This window comes from Nycticebus coucang, chromosome 7 (assembly GCF_027406575.1).
Source record: "Nycticebus coucang isolate mNycCou1 chromosome 7, mNycCou1.pri, whole genome shotgun sequence".
Taxonomy (NCBI): domain Eukaryota; kingdom Metazoa; phylum Chordata; class Mammalia; order Primates; family Lorisidae; genus Nycticebus; species Nycticebus coucang.
In genome coordinates this window covers 129,818,218-129,835,822 of record NC_069786.1, presented here as the reverse complement: position 1 = coordinate 129,835,822, position 17,605 = coordinate 129,818,218, and the positions used below count along the sequence as shown (strand labels likewise).

Sequence of the window (17,605 nt, the reverse complement as noted above, 5' to 3'; positions counted from 1 at the left end):
AAAAGAATCTGCCCCACTGGGGTCCATCTCCCCACCTGGTAAAAAGGGAGCTGGTGAGGGGGCTGCACAGGCCCCTTCCACTGCTTGAGGATGAGCCTACATGGGGATGGAAGGGAAAGGGGTAGGGAATAAGCTGGAACCCAACTCACCCAGGTAGGGTTGGGGCAAGGGCCTCAGTACAACCAGCCTCACACTCCAGGAGCCAGACAGAGGGGTAGCAATGACAGGTTAAACTCCGAGAAACTTGCACATCAAAAAATGGTTAGCCAAACATCAGCAAATGTATATGGTCTCACCTAAGGCTACCAGTGGCTGGCACTGCTATGGCCTTGCTGGTGCCAAGCCCAGAGCCAAGCACAGCACACAAGAAAGCCACTTCTCCTCACACAGCCCCCACATGGTGCTGGTGCTCCCATCACAGAAGTGAGGACACCAAGGAGCGGGGCAGAGGCAGCAGACACCTCCCCAAGAGTACACATCCAGGCAATGGGTGGGTCTGAGTCGACCCTGCCGGGTCTCAGAACCCACACTCCAATCATGGGCTCTCCTGCCACGAGACCAATAGCTGGGACCCTGAAGTCTGAATGTCCTGGAAAGTTTCTCTCAAAAGACAAGCAGTGGAGGGTCCCCGCCCACCCTTCTCTGCCTCTCCTGGTGGGAGTTCAATCTCTCTGACTCCTTGCAAATCCTGAGGCCTCACTGCCAGCAGTCACTTGCTCACTCCAGGGAGATGCTTTGGCAATTCACAGGTCCCTATCGGGCACCTTCTGTGTGCAGGGGAACAGAAAAGCCCTCTCCCTGGCCTCTGGGATCCCAGGTTAGAGCCAGTAATTGTGGGGGATGAGGAAGAGTCTGAAGCTTTTCCCAGAGGAACAGCCTTTGTTCTTGGGCTCACATGGGAATAGTGGAATGATGCCATCTCTCCAAAAATCTGGCAGCTGCCTGCATCCAGTCAGTCCCGGGGGGCAACAAGCCCAGAGCACGGTCAGCCTCTTTACCCAGGAAAAACCCATTTCCAGTGGGTTCAATAACACAGCTTGGGCCCAGAGCTTGCTGGAATTCCCTCCCCAGGCCAGGACTGTCACTTGCCCTCGTGGAAGCCCAGAGGGTGAGATCAGGGTGCGTTCATCAGGCTGACCTAAGCTCTGCACATAGTCCTGTCATCCAGCATTCCTCTGGAATTCCTGAGAACCAAGTAGGGTGCTCTCCCGGGGGGTGAGGGCCCATGACTGGTGTGCTCTTTAAAACTACCATGATTGGAAGCATTCCTAAACATCATTCTCTCAGCAACTACAAAGAACTCTTGTTTATGTAAGCAAAGGAATGGGCCAGTCGATTTAGAGATAAGCCATACCTTCCACAGAGTTTTCCAAGCCCCGGGTGTCTGGGTGTGAGGTCAGGGTGTGAGCAGAGGTGAAGGGAACTTGACTTCTAGAAGCGCAGTGTGGTTCCTGCATGCACCTGGCCTGGCCTCACGTCTCAGGCCCCCTTTATTGGATCCACCCTATATAGACCTAAGGGAATCCTCATCATCTCCTCCCACTCATCTTCACACATGCTCCAGGGACAACGTCAGTGCACAGGCCCAGCCCTGGCCCAGTTAGGATACTGGGGCTTGTTAGGTGGGAAGGAGTCTGTCCAGCTCTCCACATGGTCATGCCTGAGTCAGGGATGAGCCAAGGGTAGTCTGAGTCAAGTTTGCCACTTAAAACAGAGGCTTTGAGCAAATCGTGTTTAAGACAAGACTTCCCAGGGCGCGGGAGTCTGGAACGTGCAGAGCCAGGGAGCCACACAGGACTCAGCTGCTCTTCTGGTTTTGCCTCAGACTAGATGGGTGAGCAAGGCCACTTTTTTGACTTCTTGGGACCTCCATTTTCTCCTCCGAAAAACAAAGGTGAAAATACCACAATATACCCTAAGCTGCATGAGGGCAGAGACCTTGCATGCCTTGTTGGCTACTGCGGGTCAGTATCTAGAAGAGTTTCTGATACACCACTGGTGCCTGATAAATACTCATTAGTGAACGAATGAATGTGACCTTGCCAGGCGGGGCAGAAGGGAAGATTACATCAGACAACCTGTCTGAATTGTTTAACCCGGTGTCTGGCACATGGTTGGGACCCAGTAGGTGTTAGTACCTGGTGACAACCTGTTTTCTGCACCATCCACCATAGTCAAGTCAAAGGCTCCATGGGCCCTGAGCTTATTTCTGGGAGGAAGAGGCATTGGCTGGCACATAGCCAGAAAATATAAACCACCTCACTGCAGTTCACCCCCAGACAGTGTGAGGGTGAAGGATGAAGCTGGAAAAGGAAGGATGGGTGAGGATGAAGCTGGAAAAAATCAAAAGGCAGTCAAATTCAGCCCAAAGTACACTTTTTGTCTTAGCCTTCAACCAGGAGGCTGGTGAGGGCATTGCTTTGTTCCCCTTCCCTGCTCTGGACAAAGTCCTTGCACGGCAGCTTGGGTTGGCTGCTCAGCTACACGGATCCCATGGCCCAGAGCCAAGTACATACACACCCAACTCTCCTTCTGGGAGGGAAGCTCTCCCTGACTGCCCCCCAGGTCACAGTGGCCTTCTGGTCCAGCCTCCTCTCCAGTTAAGAGAAATGGTCATGTCAGTTGGACCTTGGAATTTGTCCTTGAATGTTCCTCCCAAAGGCCTCCACTTTCTATTTTCTCTATCAGAACATAGATATTGGGATATTGGATTTTAAGTGGTTATTGGGTTTTCTTGATTTGGTCTGCATATGTTTTTTAACTTCTTTCTTGTTTTTCTCTCTTTACTTCCTGTTGCTCCATTCTAGGTGATTTTTTCAGATATTGTCTTCCAAATCAATAAATCTCACTAAACTTCAAGGTGTGCCTAGTTAAAAGTCTTTAAATGCAATATTTCTTTTTATTTCTACAATTTCTATTTAGCTCTTTAATCTGCTTTTAAAAAATTAATTTTCTATTCTCGTTTTATAGATTTTATTCCATTTCCTTAAGCACTTTAAATGTGCTTATTTTAAAGAGTTTTACATGTATTAATTTATCAAATTCTAACAGCAACCCTATGAAACAGGTGCCTTTTATCAATCCCATTTTACAGAGGAGAAAGTGAGTCAAGTTGTGATTATGTTACTAGTTGAAGGTCACACAGTTAGCGATTGATGGAATCAGTATCTCAAAGTAGAAGCAAAGGAGCTTGAACTGCTATGGTCTGAATTGTGTAATCCCAGGATTCATATGTTGAAGTCCTAACCCCCATTAAAGAGGTAATTAAAGCAAAATGAGGTCATATGGGTGGGCCCAAATCCCACATGGTGTTGTTATAAGGAAGGAATGGAGGAAGAAGAAGTGATAAAGAACACAAACATTCGAATTCACAGAAGAAAGACCATGTGAGGACCTGGGGAGAAGACAGCCATCTGCAAGTCAAGGGGAGAAGCCTCAGTAGACACCAAAGCAGTTGACATCTTGACCTCAAACGTCTAGCCTCCAGACCTGTGAGAAAATAAATTTCTGTCATTTAGGCCACCCAATCTATGGAATTTTGTTATAGCAGGCTAAGCTTCCTAAGCTTTGAACATACAAAAATTTTTAACCCTTTTCTCCAGTGAAGTTCAAATATTTGTGGATGCCTAGTTTGCTCAAACTTACTATCTGACTGATGACAGAAGAAACTTAATTATTATACGGTAAAATCCCATGAAGGTAACAATTCCACACATCCACTTCTGAAACTAAAAGCATACTTATTTTTTAAAGTCTCTTTTTATTGCATATTGCATATCTCTATTTCCATATGTATCAACTCGCCCATTTTTTGGTGGGATGCCTTTTTTTTTCTTGAGACAGAGTCTCATTATGTTGCCCTCCATAGAGTGCTGTGGCGTCACAGCTCACAGTAACCTCAAACTCTTGGGCTTAAGCGATTCTCCTGTCTCAGCCTCCCAAGTCGCTGGGACTACAGGCACCCACCACAATGCCCGGCTATTTTTCTGTTGCAGTTGTCATTGTTGCTTAGCTGGCTTAGGCTGGGTTCGAACCCACCAGCCTCGGTGTATGTGGCTGGCACTGTAACCACTGTGTTACAGGTGGTGAGCCTGTTATTATATATATATATATTTTTTTTTTTTGTAGGAATAGAGTCTCACTTTATTGCCCTCGGTAGAGTGCCGTGGCATCACACAGCTCACAGCAACCTCCAACTCCTGGGCTTAGGCGATTCTCTTGCCTCAGCCTCCTGAGTAGCTGGGACTACAGGCACCCGCCACAATGTCCGGCTATATAATTTTTAATAATTTATAATTTTCGTGTGCAAACTCGTCTTCAATAGGAATTATCTTTTAGGTGTGATGGTGGAATTGTTCCTATTAGTGCCACACATCATGGAGAACTCCCCATAATTGCCTCTACCTAAGAGTTAAGGATTCATAGATTTTCAAATTTCTTCTCAGTTTCCATCTTGGGATCTCTGTATGTTATGAGTGGTTAAAAGTCAGACTCCAAGTATGGATCTAGCTTGTTCTTCACTTTCTTGTAGGGGTTTCTATTTCTACCCATGGCTGAGACATTTTTTACATCTGACCTGTAATCCCTCTTCAAGCTTCCTGCTATGAAGCAGGCACTGATTCTTGTTCCTCTATAACAATTAATTTGAAACAAACACCGTAGGAAATGTATGTAATTGTCACTAAAGTACTCAGCTCACCAGGGTATATATAGAATTATCTACTCATTTTTGGCATCTGGAGCGTCACCTTTTGACCTGAAATATATATGTAAATCACAAAAAATATATATCTAGAATTTCTGTGTCTTGGGGAAATTTTATGTGACCTTGAGCAAGCTATTTAACCTCTATATATCTGGCTTCCTTATCACGATACTGTAGGGATGACTAAGCAAGTTAGTCCACAAAAAGCACTTCGGACAGGGCCTAGATCACAAGTGAGCAATAGAAGTTTTGATAAGTATTCCTACTTCTGCTCAAGGCTTTTTCTTGACCAGACCTGGTCCAACATCTTTATATAGTTAAATTTTATTTTTAAAAATAACTGTAGCAAATAAAAATTCAAACATTTAGGTTCTTCTTCTCTTCTCACTCCTCAAAGCAAACATGACATGAGAAATCACTAGGTAATCTTAAAAGAAACTCTCTTATAATTAATAAAACTCATTACATTTAGTTATTCAATTCCTGACAGTGCACAATTATAAAAATCACTTTAAAACAATTAGTTTGGTAGGTGTGGTGGTTCCTACCTGTAATCCTCGGACTTTGGGAGCCTAAGGCTTGGAGGATAACTTGAGGCCAGGAGTTCGAGTTTGAGATCAGCTGTTAAGAGTTTCACCAGTGACTTTGGTGAAAGTCAAGAGCGTGACTCAGTGTCTACAAAATGTAGAAAAATTAACAAGGCATGGTGGCACACACCTGTAGGCCCAACTACACGGGAGGCTGAGGCAGGAGAATCACTTGAGTCCAGGGATTTGAGGTTGCGGTGAGTAATTATGATGCCACGGCACTCTAGCCTGGGTGATAGAATGAGATCCTATCTCAAAAAGCAAAAAATTAATTGGTTTGTGATTATTTAACTCATTACATGAGCTAGATTAATGACCTATTAAAAATGAACACCCAGAAAATCATTGCAGAAACTTCTGGTTAAGGGCACTCAGGCCTTAAAAGGGATTTCTCAGTATCATCCTAGACTATTCCTATAGCAGAACAGCATGCAGCCATTAAAAACAGCAAAGAGCTTCAAGGTGTGTTGAATCGGAAAACCACCAAGAGACTAACGCGGAACAGTACATGCACACTGTGATCTGGCCTGAGTGTGTGTGTGGGATGCGGGTAAGGAGGGAGAAGTTATGTATATAGAACATTTCTGGAAGGGTACTGGTGAAACTCTTAACAGAGGTTATGTAAAATGTTTTTGAGAAAGAAAGTGACGAGATCAGGTCTGTGTCAGCAGATTCACATGGATACTGAGTAGGATGGGGTAGGGAGGGCTGGAAGCAACTGGGAGAAACTAAAATCAGAAGACGGGTTTAAAGGACATTGCCGTCGCTGGGAAGCAGGGGATGGGGCCCATATTAGGCAGGGAAGTGGAGCAGAAGAGAAGAAAGGAGCTCAGACAGGCTTTAGAAGCCTCCCCACTGTAACTGAAAATGCTTGAAAGGCCCAGTCTCCTGTGCCAAAGAACTGTTAGGATTCTAGCTCCCCAGGGCATTGCACTGGGCACCTCAAGATACTACCCCACCAGTCCTGTCACCCTCATCTCAGACTTCAATCCCTCAGCCCTGGGCCTCAGGCAGCATGGTGGGGAGACAGGTCCACAGGCCAGTGGGCCCAGGGCTCACAACTCCCGTGCCCCTGCTGGCCCTGCCCACCAGGAATCTGGAACCAGTCCCCGTGCCGACTACTGCCCGCCACACCCAAGCACACCATAACACACATCAGCTACCATAACACTCTGCACTTAGGAAGTGCTCAAAATACGTGTGTTTGAGAGACAAGATCTTGTTTGGTGGCCCACGCTGCAATCACTATAGCCTCGAATTCCTAGAATTAATAGATCTTGCCACATAGCTGAGATTACAGTGTGAGCCACCATCCCCAGCTTAAAATATACTTTTTAAATGAGTGGAACTATGAAAGAGAGTGAGCAGGAGGGTGAGGGTCTCAGAAATGTGGCGTCTGATGGCTTGATGAAGCAAAGAGCCACTGCTCCTGCAGGTCAGAGCCATTGGCAGGTGTCTCCCCAATGGCAGGTTGACTGCTCTGCTGGGAACCTTTGGTGGCAGGGGACAGTGAGAGAAAGGAGGGAATGATTCCATTTATTCTGATAACTTGTGGGATTAATGTAGTGCCCTGTTCAAATGTTTGCTGAATGAAGGGAGGAGAAGGATGAGTGGGTGGATGGGTGGATGGTTGGATGGGTAGATAAGAGATGACTTCGGTCCGACTTTCAAAGACAAAACCACAATCAGTTTTCTGTGCCTCCAGTTAACAACCAGTGAAGAATTGTGACCTCCCTGCAGGCCGAACAACCTAAAGGAGCTGAATCCTGCCAACAACCTCATGAACTTGGAAGTGGATCCTCTCCAGTGGAGCCTTGAGTCTAGACCCCAGGCACTGCAACCCCTTTACTATAGCCCATGAGAAACTCTGAGCAGAGAATTCAGATACACTATGGCCACATTCCTGACCCACAGAAACTGTGAGTGAGATAATAAATATGTGCTGTTTCAAGCTTTGGATTAATTTGTTACCAGCAATAGATGGCTAAAATGAAGGCTGATGTGACTTTTGTATAATGATGGACCCGTAGCTATTAAACTTGGCAAATGTTGGCAGTGGTTAAGGGCTTATGTTTTGAAAAAAATTGGCCTGGGCTTGAATCCTGGATCCCCAGCTTACTAGCTGTGGGACTTCTAGCAAGACGGTGGACCTCCAGGAGCCTCTGTTTCTGCGTCTTTAAAATGGGCATGATTCTCTGCTCATAGTGACCGTGCAAGGATTACATAAGGAGATGATGTAATGTCCTTAGCCCAGCTCCCTTCAGGTGGTAAGCACTGAATGGAAGGAAGCTATTGGCAGTAACAATAATAACAGCAATAATGGAGAAAGGTCCCTCACAAAGCAGCGAGTGTCCCGGGCCTGGAAATGATCAAGCTGAGCCCAGACATCCACATGTAAGAAGCGAGTCCAACCCTAGATGACCCAGAGCCTTCCCCAGATCCTCGATGGGAGTGCCCTGTGCCTGGGCTGGTGAGAGCCCCCCTGCCCCAGCAATCAGTGTTACCTTGCACTGGAGGCTACTCCAGCCATTCCCAGCCTTCACCCGGGGTAGCACCTCCCTCCAGCACGGACTCTGGGCTACATGTGTGGCTGCCTCCCTGGCCCAGCCCAGGGGCCCAGGAAGGTAAACGCCCAGTCAGGAAGTGATAGTTGCTTTGTCCTCTCTTGGAAAATTCTCCCCGGGAAGGATTCCTGACCTTCAAACCTACCCCAGCCCTCGGGACAAAGCATTTGGCTGGAAGCTCTGGGGGACACAGCGGAGAGCCTGTGTCCTGGAGGCTCTTGGGGACACAGCGGAGAGCCTGTAGACTTAGTCGGGAACACACCAGCCAGCTCTCAGGTGCTAGACAGGACAACAGAAAGGAAGAGCCGTCCGGAGCTAGTCCAACCCCAGGAGCTCCTTGCCGGCAGGTGAGCAAGTGGTTTTATGGGTTTTTTTGGTTTGTTTTTAATGGAATGAGATGAAGCAAGAGATAGGATAGAGGCTGCTGGTAGGACAGGAAGGAGAGGAGATGGCCACCGTCCCAGATGGAGGCAGCCCCGGATTCCACAGGTTCTATCCTGTCTGGGCTTCTCCACATGCCTCTGGGACTCACTCTCACCACACGTGAACCGGGGTAAGGATCTCAGGCCCTCTCCTGCCACAGCTGTGGGGGCAGATGAAATAATAAACAGGAGTTGCTGCGTGATTGGCAGGGATCCAAACAATCAGAAAATCCAGGCCATGTGTTAAAAGTGAAGCTTGCCTAGGGTGGCAGTACAGCAGTAAGCCCGTCAAGGGACCTTCTAAGAACAGGGCGCTGTCACTGCACAGGTCACACACCCCTGACAATAAGCGAGTCTGTAACTGTAACGTGCTGACATCTCATGCCCTGGTGGTTCAGACCTCAGGGTCAGGAAGTGCACCTGGGGAACAAAGTCACAACCATGAAATGACAGTCACTGCTGTGATGTCATAGCCCCTCTGTCATTCCCACTGCCCCCACCTGCTCAGGGGCCCTTTCAGAGGAGTAAAGGACGGCTCCTTCAGAACCTTCTGGATTTGTGCACCAGGCTGGCATCCAGCCAAAGCATGGAGGTCTAAAATGTTTAGGGACATAGTTTTCTTGGATGTCAAAGCAGGAGGTTCTTATTTTCTGTTTTGATTTAACATTTGGAACATTCACACAGTCGCTGGCTGTGTGAACCAGAACTTGGGATTCCTGCACTTTGGGCAGTTCTGCCGTGTTCTGCTGATGACCAACACAGGTTTGCCTCTCAGAATGACGCAGTCCCAATGCAGTGAGATGGCTGGCGGGGGTGCGGGGGTAGTGTCCCTGGTCGTGTGCCTTTGTCCTCCCCTCCTCTTTTCTCTCTCTGTTTTTCCACTTGCATGCCCTCTTCCTTTTTCACGCACCTTAGGCTGCCCTTTGGGAAGGGAGAAGCCATGTCTCCTTGGATGTCTTAAGCTTCCTCCACCCAGTTGTCATGGAAACCTCTACCAGGGAGGGCCCCCCACAGGAAGGCCAGGGGGTGATGCCAGTGACAGCATGTAGCTGTCCACAGCTTTGGGCCCAGGAGCCAGAGCTGGGGGAGACAATTGCTCTAAGAACTCTGCTTTGCCGGGGGGATACTCTCACCTTGGCAAGAGCATCCTGTCTGCCTCATAGTGGACAAAACAGCCAAGCCTTGTGGGGCTTCCCTGAGGCCAAGAGGAGGCCAAATCTAACCGCCCAGTCCTGCTGGCTCCACCAAGGGACACAGGAGCCGCTGTTTATCCCAAGAAGCTGGTGAGCTGCCAGCCCCAAGGCAGACATCCCAACTCCCAGGATGGTGTCTTTTGCCCATCTCTGTGAGCCTGTTACATCCCCAGCTGCTCAGCTCTGACACTCTAAAGTTACCCCCTAGCGCCACCCCAAGGGCAAGAATCCCTTCACTCCATCAGCTAAGTGCTGAGCACTTTGTACTGTGAATAGGGCTGGGGGACACCAAGGGGAAGATGGTAGAGTACTTGAAGCAGGAAGCCCTCTCTGCAAAGGGGACACAGGACCACCCTTCCCATTCCAAGGACAGTTATAAGGTCACAAGGCTGAGAAGCTGAGCTGAGCTGGGGGTTTCCTCTCTGAGCCTTTTCAGAGGCCCCCAGGAGTCCTCAGCAGGCTGCTGGGGCAGGGCGGCATGTGTCCCAGGAGAAATTCCTTCTGTTGGCCTTGGGTCAGGCCAGGGGGGGAGCTCTGGTCTGGGCTGGAGGAACCGCCAGCCTGTACCTACCTCCTTTTGGTTGACAGCGTCCTTGAGGCCGGCTCCCTGGGAGACCACCTGTGGTCTGAGCACAGAAAAGGGCTCGCTGCCTGGAATGTCCCTCAGCCCTGAGCTTCTTTTGGAAAAATGGCTCAGGCTGTTGATAAAAGGACCTCAGTGTCTGGGTCACCTTCAATTTGCCTTACTTTTGGGGTGGGGAAAAAAGCAATCATGAATTCAAATGAGGAGAATGGGGAGGATCAAAGGGACAGTCGGGGAGGCCTTCAAGCTGAGCTTTACTGAGCAAGCGAAGCAGAAGGGGAGCTGATTATAAAGTAATACTCTCTAACTGGAAAATAAGTAGTAGGGCTTCCACGGTCATGCTGACTGAATGCCACAAGTTCTGTAAATAGCACACATTCACAGACGGCACCTTCCAGGTGAAGGGACAGAGGGTTTAACAAGGGGGCCAGAGCCTCACAGGGTGGCAGCTGGCAGAAGTGGTGGTGGGGACTGGGCAGAGTGAGGCCTGTTTTAAGGGAGGCTGGTTGGACAGGTGTGCTGGAGGAGAGGGCAGGTAAAAGGAGTGGCCAGCCCATGATGCCTGGACCCCGGAAAGAGATCAGGGAAGGGTCCTGACGCCAATGTGTCTCATGAAAAATTCACTCTCACTTCTGAACCTGGCACTAGTAGCCTTTCCTTTAGTTGTCTTCACTTTGGGCTGGAGCTTTGAGCACCAGTGTCGGTGTACCCCATGGTGAGCTGATCCAGCCACCAACTATTCAGATCTTTGATGGGTTTAAAAATACAACTGCTAATTCATCCTTGTTTAAACGTATGCTTGTTACTGGAGATAAGCTCTTCCAAACACAAGCTGTCCAGAGGACAAGGGAGCCCAAAGGGTGGGAGTGGTGACCACTGAGGATAAGGCAGGTCCAGTCCTGAGGTGTCAAGGGTCAGTCCCAAGTGGCTAACGTGGGAAGCATTGCTCAATCCCACAAACAGGTTAGTACAACCTATTTGTGTCAGTTTTTCAATCCACCATGACAGTGAACTCCATGCAGGCTGAATCCTTAGAGAAAACTTTATACAGCCAGGCAGCAAATATTCACTTGCACTCCACCTGGGTCATCAGTGACACAGCCACCAGAAGGAGACTAAGCTCCCTGCTCCCCTCCCAAGCTCCCCATCTTCAATACAGCACACCCCCCTTTCCTGCTGTCCAAATAAGTAGATTAAGAAAACCCAGTTTCCCACCCTTAGCTGATACACTTGACATTCCTGAGCCAAAACAGATTCCATTACATCCCACCAATGGGGTGAAAAATTTCCAAGTCATTTATTACATCCTCAGAAGCCTGGCACACAGGCGCTGCTTTTCGTGATGCTCTCTAGTCGTAAATCCACTCATGAAAGTGGGGTACATCTATACAGACGTGTTCGCTCTCATCTGAGTGATAAAAACATTCCTCGGTGGATTCTTGAGTGTTGGAGGAAAGCCTTCTTTTCTGTGGAGTTCCTTTTTAGGTTTGAACTTTAAAATGATTTTAAAGTTCTTTATTTCTGGATTAAAAAGAGCGTCTGGCACAGGGACAATTTTTCCCCACGCCTGAGCTGTTGGAGCAGTCACCTGGGACTTGCTGCGGTTTGGGGGCCTCTTTGGAACCAGTTCCAAAGTCAAGAGTAGTCACCTGCAGTTGGCTGATCTGGGTTTCAAGTCTAGGAGAAGGACTGGAGGGCTTCTAGCTTGGGGTCAAAATGCTCTATTTAAATAAACAGGCCTACCTACGTTGTGTCTGGAAAAAACATTATTATAGCTGACTTGTGTATTCATTGAAGAAACGGCACCTAAACTGCCAATATAGAGAAGCGCGGGCAGATGGCCCGGCCGGCCAAGGTGGTCCTCCTGTAACCCCAGGCTGGCCACTGTCTATCTTTGCTACTTCTCTGAGTTCTCTGTAATCTTTCAAGGCTGCTTTCTTGGGAAAGGCTGTTTGTTTTAAGTCAAAATGTTTTAAAATAGAAGTGTTAAGACATGGTTTATAAATCATACTTTAAACCATTTTGCCAGAGCCAGGCTGCCTGAGTTCAAATCCTGCCCATACCACTTGCTGGCTCTGTGACCTTGGATGAATCAGTTAACCTCTATGGGCTTCCATGGCACCCTCTGCAAAAATGGAGGAAGTAGGTCCAGTACAGTACAGTCAAGGTCACATAGGATCATTACACAAGTTCCTTGAGATGATGCATTAAAGCATTTGGCACTTACAGAGATTTTAGCTATTATTACTTGATAGACCTTGAAAAAGACCATGAATCCCTTTTTCTTTTCTTTCACCTTTTTTTTTTTTTGAGACAGAGTCTCACTATGTCACCCTCAGTGGACTGCCTGGTGTCACACAGCTCACAGCAACTTCCAACTCTTGGGCTTAAGCCAACAGTTCTCAACCTGTGGGTCATGAACCCTTTTTAACAATGAAAATACATCCTGCATAAAAATTACAGTTATGAAGTAGCAATGAAAATAATTTTAGGATTGGGGGTCACTACAACATGAGGAACTGTATTAAAGGGTCACAGCATTAGGAGGCATTAGGAAGCTTGAGAACCTTAAGCCTTAACCGATTCTCTTGCCTCAACCTCTCAAGTAGCTGGGACTACAGGTGCCCGACACAACACCCAGCTATTTTTTGGTTGTAGTTGTCATTGTTGCTTGGCAGCCCTGGGCTGGGTTTGAACCCACCAGCTCCACTGGTGCCCTAGCCTGCTGAGCTACAAGTGCCAAGCCTGGATCCCTTTTTTCAATATGAAAGCTTTAAGCAGAGAAAAAAGCTTTAAGCAGAGCAGGGAAACATACCAGTTCCCCTAGTCTGGGAATCAATTGCTAAACAAGAAGGTGCCCTCACGGAGCAAGAGCCAGCTGGAGGCTTCTCCCAGCCAGCCCGAGGGTTCTGCTCCCCTACCCCTGAGAAACTCTCCTCTTTAATGTGCCACTAAAGTCCACCTGTCTCAGCCCAGAAGTCTGCGCAACCCCCAAATAACTGATTCTCCCCCATGGCAACTTCCATCTGGTGGATAATACTTCTTGATAAGAGAAGGTATTTTTTCCAGCAAAACTCTGGTGCTCCAAAACTGTTTTTTTAAATGAGTTTCGTAAATGCTGGTGTGGAAAGAATTGGGGGGAAGTCAGTAGTGGTGAACCTCAGAGTTAGTGCCCCCGCCATTCGCCCTCTACGGCTGCTGTCACAAATTGCCACAAACATAGGGGCTTAAAGGAACACAAATGTGTTGTCTTACAATTTTGAAAGAAGTCCAAAAAGGGTCTCACTGGGCTGAACGCAGGTGCCGGCAGGCAGGACTGCATTCCTTCTGGAGGCTCCAGGGGACAATCCTAGTTCCTCACCTTTTACCGCTTTTAGAAGCCTCTCCCTCCACCTGCAAAGCCAGCAACATGGCCTCTTCCAGTCTCTCTCTGACTCTCCTGCCTGCCTTGTACGAGGAACTTGTGATCACACTGGACCCACCTGGATCATCCAGAATAATCCAAGATCCTTAACTTAATCACATCCTTACAAGTCCCATATAAAGTCCCATATTCATAGGCCTGGGCATGTGGACATCTTTGGGGCTGGGTGGGCATTATTCAGCCTACCACAAAGAAATACTAGAGCTTTCTTCTTCTTTTTTTTTTTTTTTGAAGAGACATAGTGTCAATTTATCACCCTTGATAGAGTGCTATGGTATCACAGCTCACAGCAACCTCCAACTCCTGGGCTTAGGCGATTCTCTTGCCTCAGCCTCCCAAGTAGCTGGGACTACAGGCACCCGCCACAATGCCCGGCTATTTTTTGTTTGCAATTTGGTGGGGGCCGGGTTTGAACCTGCCACCCTCAGTATATGGGGCTGGTGCCCTGCCCATTGAGCCACAGGCACCGCCCAAAATACTAGCGCTTTCTTAAAAATATCTTTGGCATGTTTGGAAGCAATGGGCGACTCCTTGAAAAATGTGTAAAAGCTGCTCCTCATCAGTGTGACCTTGGGGAGGCATATAGGCTGGGGGGGTCTCTGCTTCCTCACCTTTAAAATGAGAGATGCTGAGGAAATCATGCCTTGTTCCCTAAGTGGACGATGGGGTTGCAGATGGGAAGAGTGTCACCTTCACCAACTGCCAAGCCTGCATCAGTGGGACCGAGGTCCAGGTGCTCGGCTTCTGAGACAATACTTGCTTGGTTGCTCCTGCCTTAGTGGACAGTCTAGGAAGTTTTGGCCTAGAGCAGATCTGAGACTACCACAAGGGCCTGGTCTGCCTAGAGGAGACTTATCCATTGTGTGTTGTGGGGCAGGCATGGGGTGAAGGTTTAAAGAAAGTGACCAGGCTGGGCGGCCCCTGTGGCTCCATGAGTAGGGCGCCGGCCCCATATGCCGAGGGTGGCGGGTTCAAACCCGGCCGGGCCAAACTGCAACAAAAAAATAGCCGGGCGTTGTGGCGGGCGCCTGTAGTCCCAGCTGCTCGGGAGGCTGAGGCAAGAGAATCGCGTAGGCCCAAGAGTTAGAGGTTGCTGTGAGCCGTGTGACGCCACGGCACTCTACCCGAGGGCGGTACAGTGGGACTCTGTCTCTACAAAAAAAAAAAAAAAAAAGAAAGTGACCAGGCTGGAGAGAAGCTCCTGGAGGGGCCAGCCTAGCATCACTATCCTGGGACCAGACGGCAGGGAGGCAGAGCCTCCAGAATTCTAGGCTCTGGGGGTCAGAAGAGGCAGGGACAGTGCCCTGTGCACACTCCCAGGTGGGAGCTGACACCCTAGCACCCTGCACACAGCAAGTGCTCACTAGAAATCGCTTACCAAGTGACTTTTGGGAAGCGGCTGAGAGAAAGCCTACCTCAACCCAACATCCATGCAGCCCTAGCCCTGGCAAGACTGAGGGAGGGAACCCAGGTAAAGCCCAGCCTAGTAAACAGCACAGGGGTGAGGGAGAGAGAGCAGGAGAGGGGAGGGGTGAGGCACTGGTCTCGATTCTGGGATCTTAAGAGTAAGCAGGGGGTGGCCCTATGCCCTGCGTGCTTTGTCACAAAGGAATGGATTTGGGCATTTTCTGGGGTTCTCGGCAGTCACTCCATCTTCCTGCCCTGACGGTCTAACGAGCTCCCTCCACTAGTCTAGGAGACGAGGTATCTGGCTCCTGGAGGCCTGAGCAGGTCCCAGGGCTGTGGGAGGGTCCCACACAGATCTGCCTGGACTTTCTGCTGGGGTGCAGGGAGGCTCTAGAGAGGCCTGTGGATGCCAGGCAGGAAGGTGCAGGTGGAAAGTGGGCACAGGAAGGGAAGAGTCCCCGGGAGGAGGAAGGAGCCGGCAGCAGGGCAGGGGCAGATTGGGGCACAAGGGAGAAGGAACTGCATGGTCATCACAGCGAGCAGAGGGGCCCTGGGCCGTCTCGCACAATGACTGCGAACCAACTGTGACATCTGTCTGCCCTCACCCAGGCGAGGAGGTCGGAAATGCCAACACGCATTAAATCCTGGATCTGTTGGAGAAAGGAAACTCAGGGGCCACACAACAAGCCTGGGCCTGGGGCACGACCTCCAACATTCAGTAAACCCGAATCCATCATCTATGGTGTGTGCCAAGTTCTGGGACATCAGAGACCCCCACGCGGGGCTGGCCCAGGGCCCCTGCATGGCTCAGTGTGACCCCAGCATGTCATACTGTGACCCTCTGGCTGTTCAACTACCCTCAACCATGACCTGCCAGGCAGATCCTGTGCATATTTGTCCCTGGACCTGGTGCAGCGCAGGTGGCTGCTCAGTAATCAGGGTCCCTGGAGTTGCCGTACATAGGGAATATGGGAGATGTAGCTAAATGTACCTTTATTTACAAAATATTGATTATGAAATTTTGCAAAGAGGTGACCAATATGTACAGAATATTTTGTAAAATTTTGTCATGAAGATTTTGTAAATAAAGGTACATTTACCTATAATTTCCCATTTTCCCTATGTATAGTGACTCTAGGGGTGACTTTTGGGACACCCTGTATTTGCTAGAGAGAGGAAAGAGCCGATGGCTGGACAGATGCTTCCCAGGATCTCCGCCTGGGTGGGAGGCAGGGTGGTCTGCATGTGGAGGGGCTTCTCAGGTCAGCCCAGGAATGAGCAGGGCTGAGTCCTCGTTAGAGGGTATTAGGAGGAGGAGGAGGAAGGAAAGGAGGAGGGTAGAGGCAGGGCTGGCTCCGGCAGAGCAGTGGCTCAGCACAATCTTCCCTGCATCTGGTCACAATGCACAGGACCTCTGGGAAGGGCCCAAGAATCTGCATTTCTTTAACGTTCCCTGTTGCTGCTGCTGCTCACAATGGGCCTCACAAGTAGAGAGGGGGAAAGTTCAGGACAGACGTGCCTCTGTGGTGTCTGCTCAACTCACTGGTCCCTGAACGTCAGTTCTTTACTTTCCACATTTGCGATTTTTTTTAAATTTTTTTAATTTTTTTTTATTGTTAAATCATAGCTGTGTACATTAGTGCTATCAAGGGGTACCATGTGCTGGTTTCATATACAATTTGAAATATTCTCATCAAACTGTTCAACGTAGCCTTCATGGCATTGTTATTGTATGTAGACATTTGTATTCTGCCTTTAATAAGTTTTGCCTGTACCCATTCTAAGATGCACCGTAGGTGTGACCCCACCCATCACCCTCCCTCCACCCTAACCTCCTCCCTCCCTTCCCCTTCCTTGGCCCTTTCCCCATAGTCTTGTGCTATAGTTGGGTTATAGCCTTCATGTGAAAGCTATAATTTAGCTTCACAGTAGGGCTGACTACATTGGATACTTTTTCTTCCATTCCTGAGATACTTTGCTAAGAAGAATATGTTCCAGCTCCATCCATGTAAACATGAAAGAGGTAAAGTCTCCATATTTCTTTTTTTTTTTTTGTGGTTTTTGGCCGGGGCTGGGTTTGAACCTGCCACCTCCGGCATATGGAACTGGTGCCGTACTCCTTGAGCCCAGGCGCCGCCCAAGTCTCCATATTTCTTTAAGGCTGCATAATATTCCATGGTATACATGTACCACAATTTGCTAGTCCATGTATGGGTCGATGGGCACTTGGGCTTCTTCCATGACTTAGCAATTATGAATTGCACTGCAATAAACATTCTGGTACAGATGTCTTTGTTATATTGTGATTTTTGGTCTACTAAAGGAATTATAGGATCCAATGGCAGGTCTATCTTTAGGTCTCTAAGTATTCTCCAAACATCCTTCCAGAAGGAACGTATTAGTGTGCATTCCCACCAGCAGTGTAGAAGTGTGCCCTTTTCTCCACATCCACACCAACATCTCTGGTTTTGGGATTTTGTTATGTGGGCTACTCTTACTGGGGTTGTGTGATATCTCAAAGTAGGTTTGATTTGCATTTCTCTGATGATTAAGGATGATGAGCTTTTTTTCATGTGTTTATAGATCGTGCGTCCGTCTTCTTTAGAGAAGTTTCTCTTCAAGTCCCTTGCTCACCCTGAGATGGGATCACATGTTCTTTTCTTGCTAATACATTTGAGTTCTCTGTGGATTCTGGTTATTCGACCTTTATCGGAAGTATA

The 17,605-nt window shown here is 48.5% G+C and overlaps 1 protein-coding gene across 2 annotated transcripts in view; it reads left to right on the top strand.

Moving 5' to 3' along the window:
* Positions 1–7,950: 7,950 nt before the first annotated feature.
* NGEF (neuronal guanine nucleotide exchange factor) overlaps positions 7,951–17,605 on the top strand; it is a 118,222-nt gene continuing 108,567 nt past the window's right edge. Inside the window, exon 1 of one of the 2 annotated variants that reach the window (XM_053598318.1) lies at positions 7,951–8,203. The gene's annotated coding sequence lies outside the window, so the exon portion shown is untranslated. Of the gene's footprint in view, positions 8,204–8,250; positions 8,410–17,605 lie in introns of those variants that run through there. The other variant, XM_053598319.1, reaches the window with a different exon arrangement.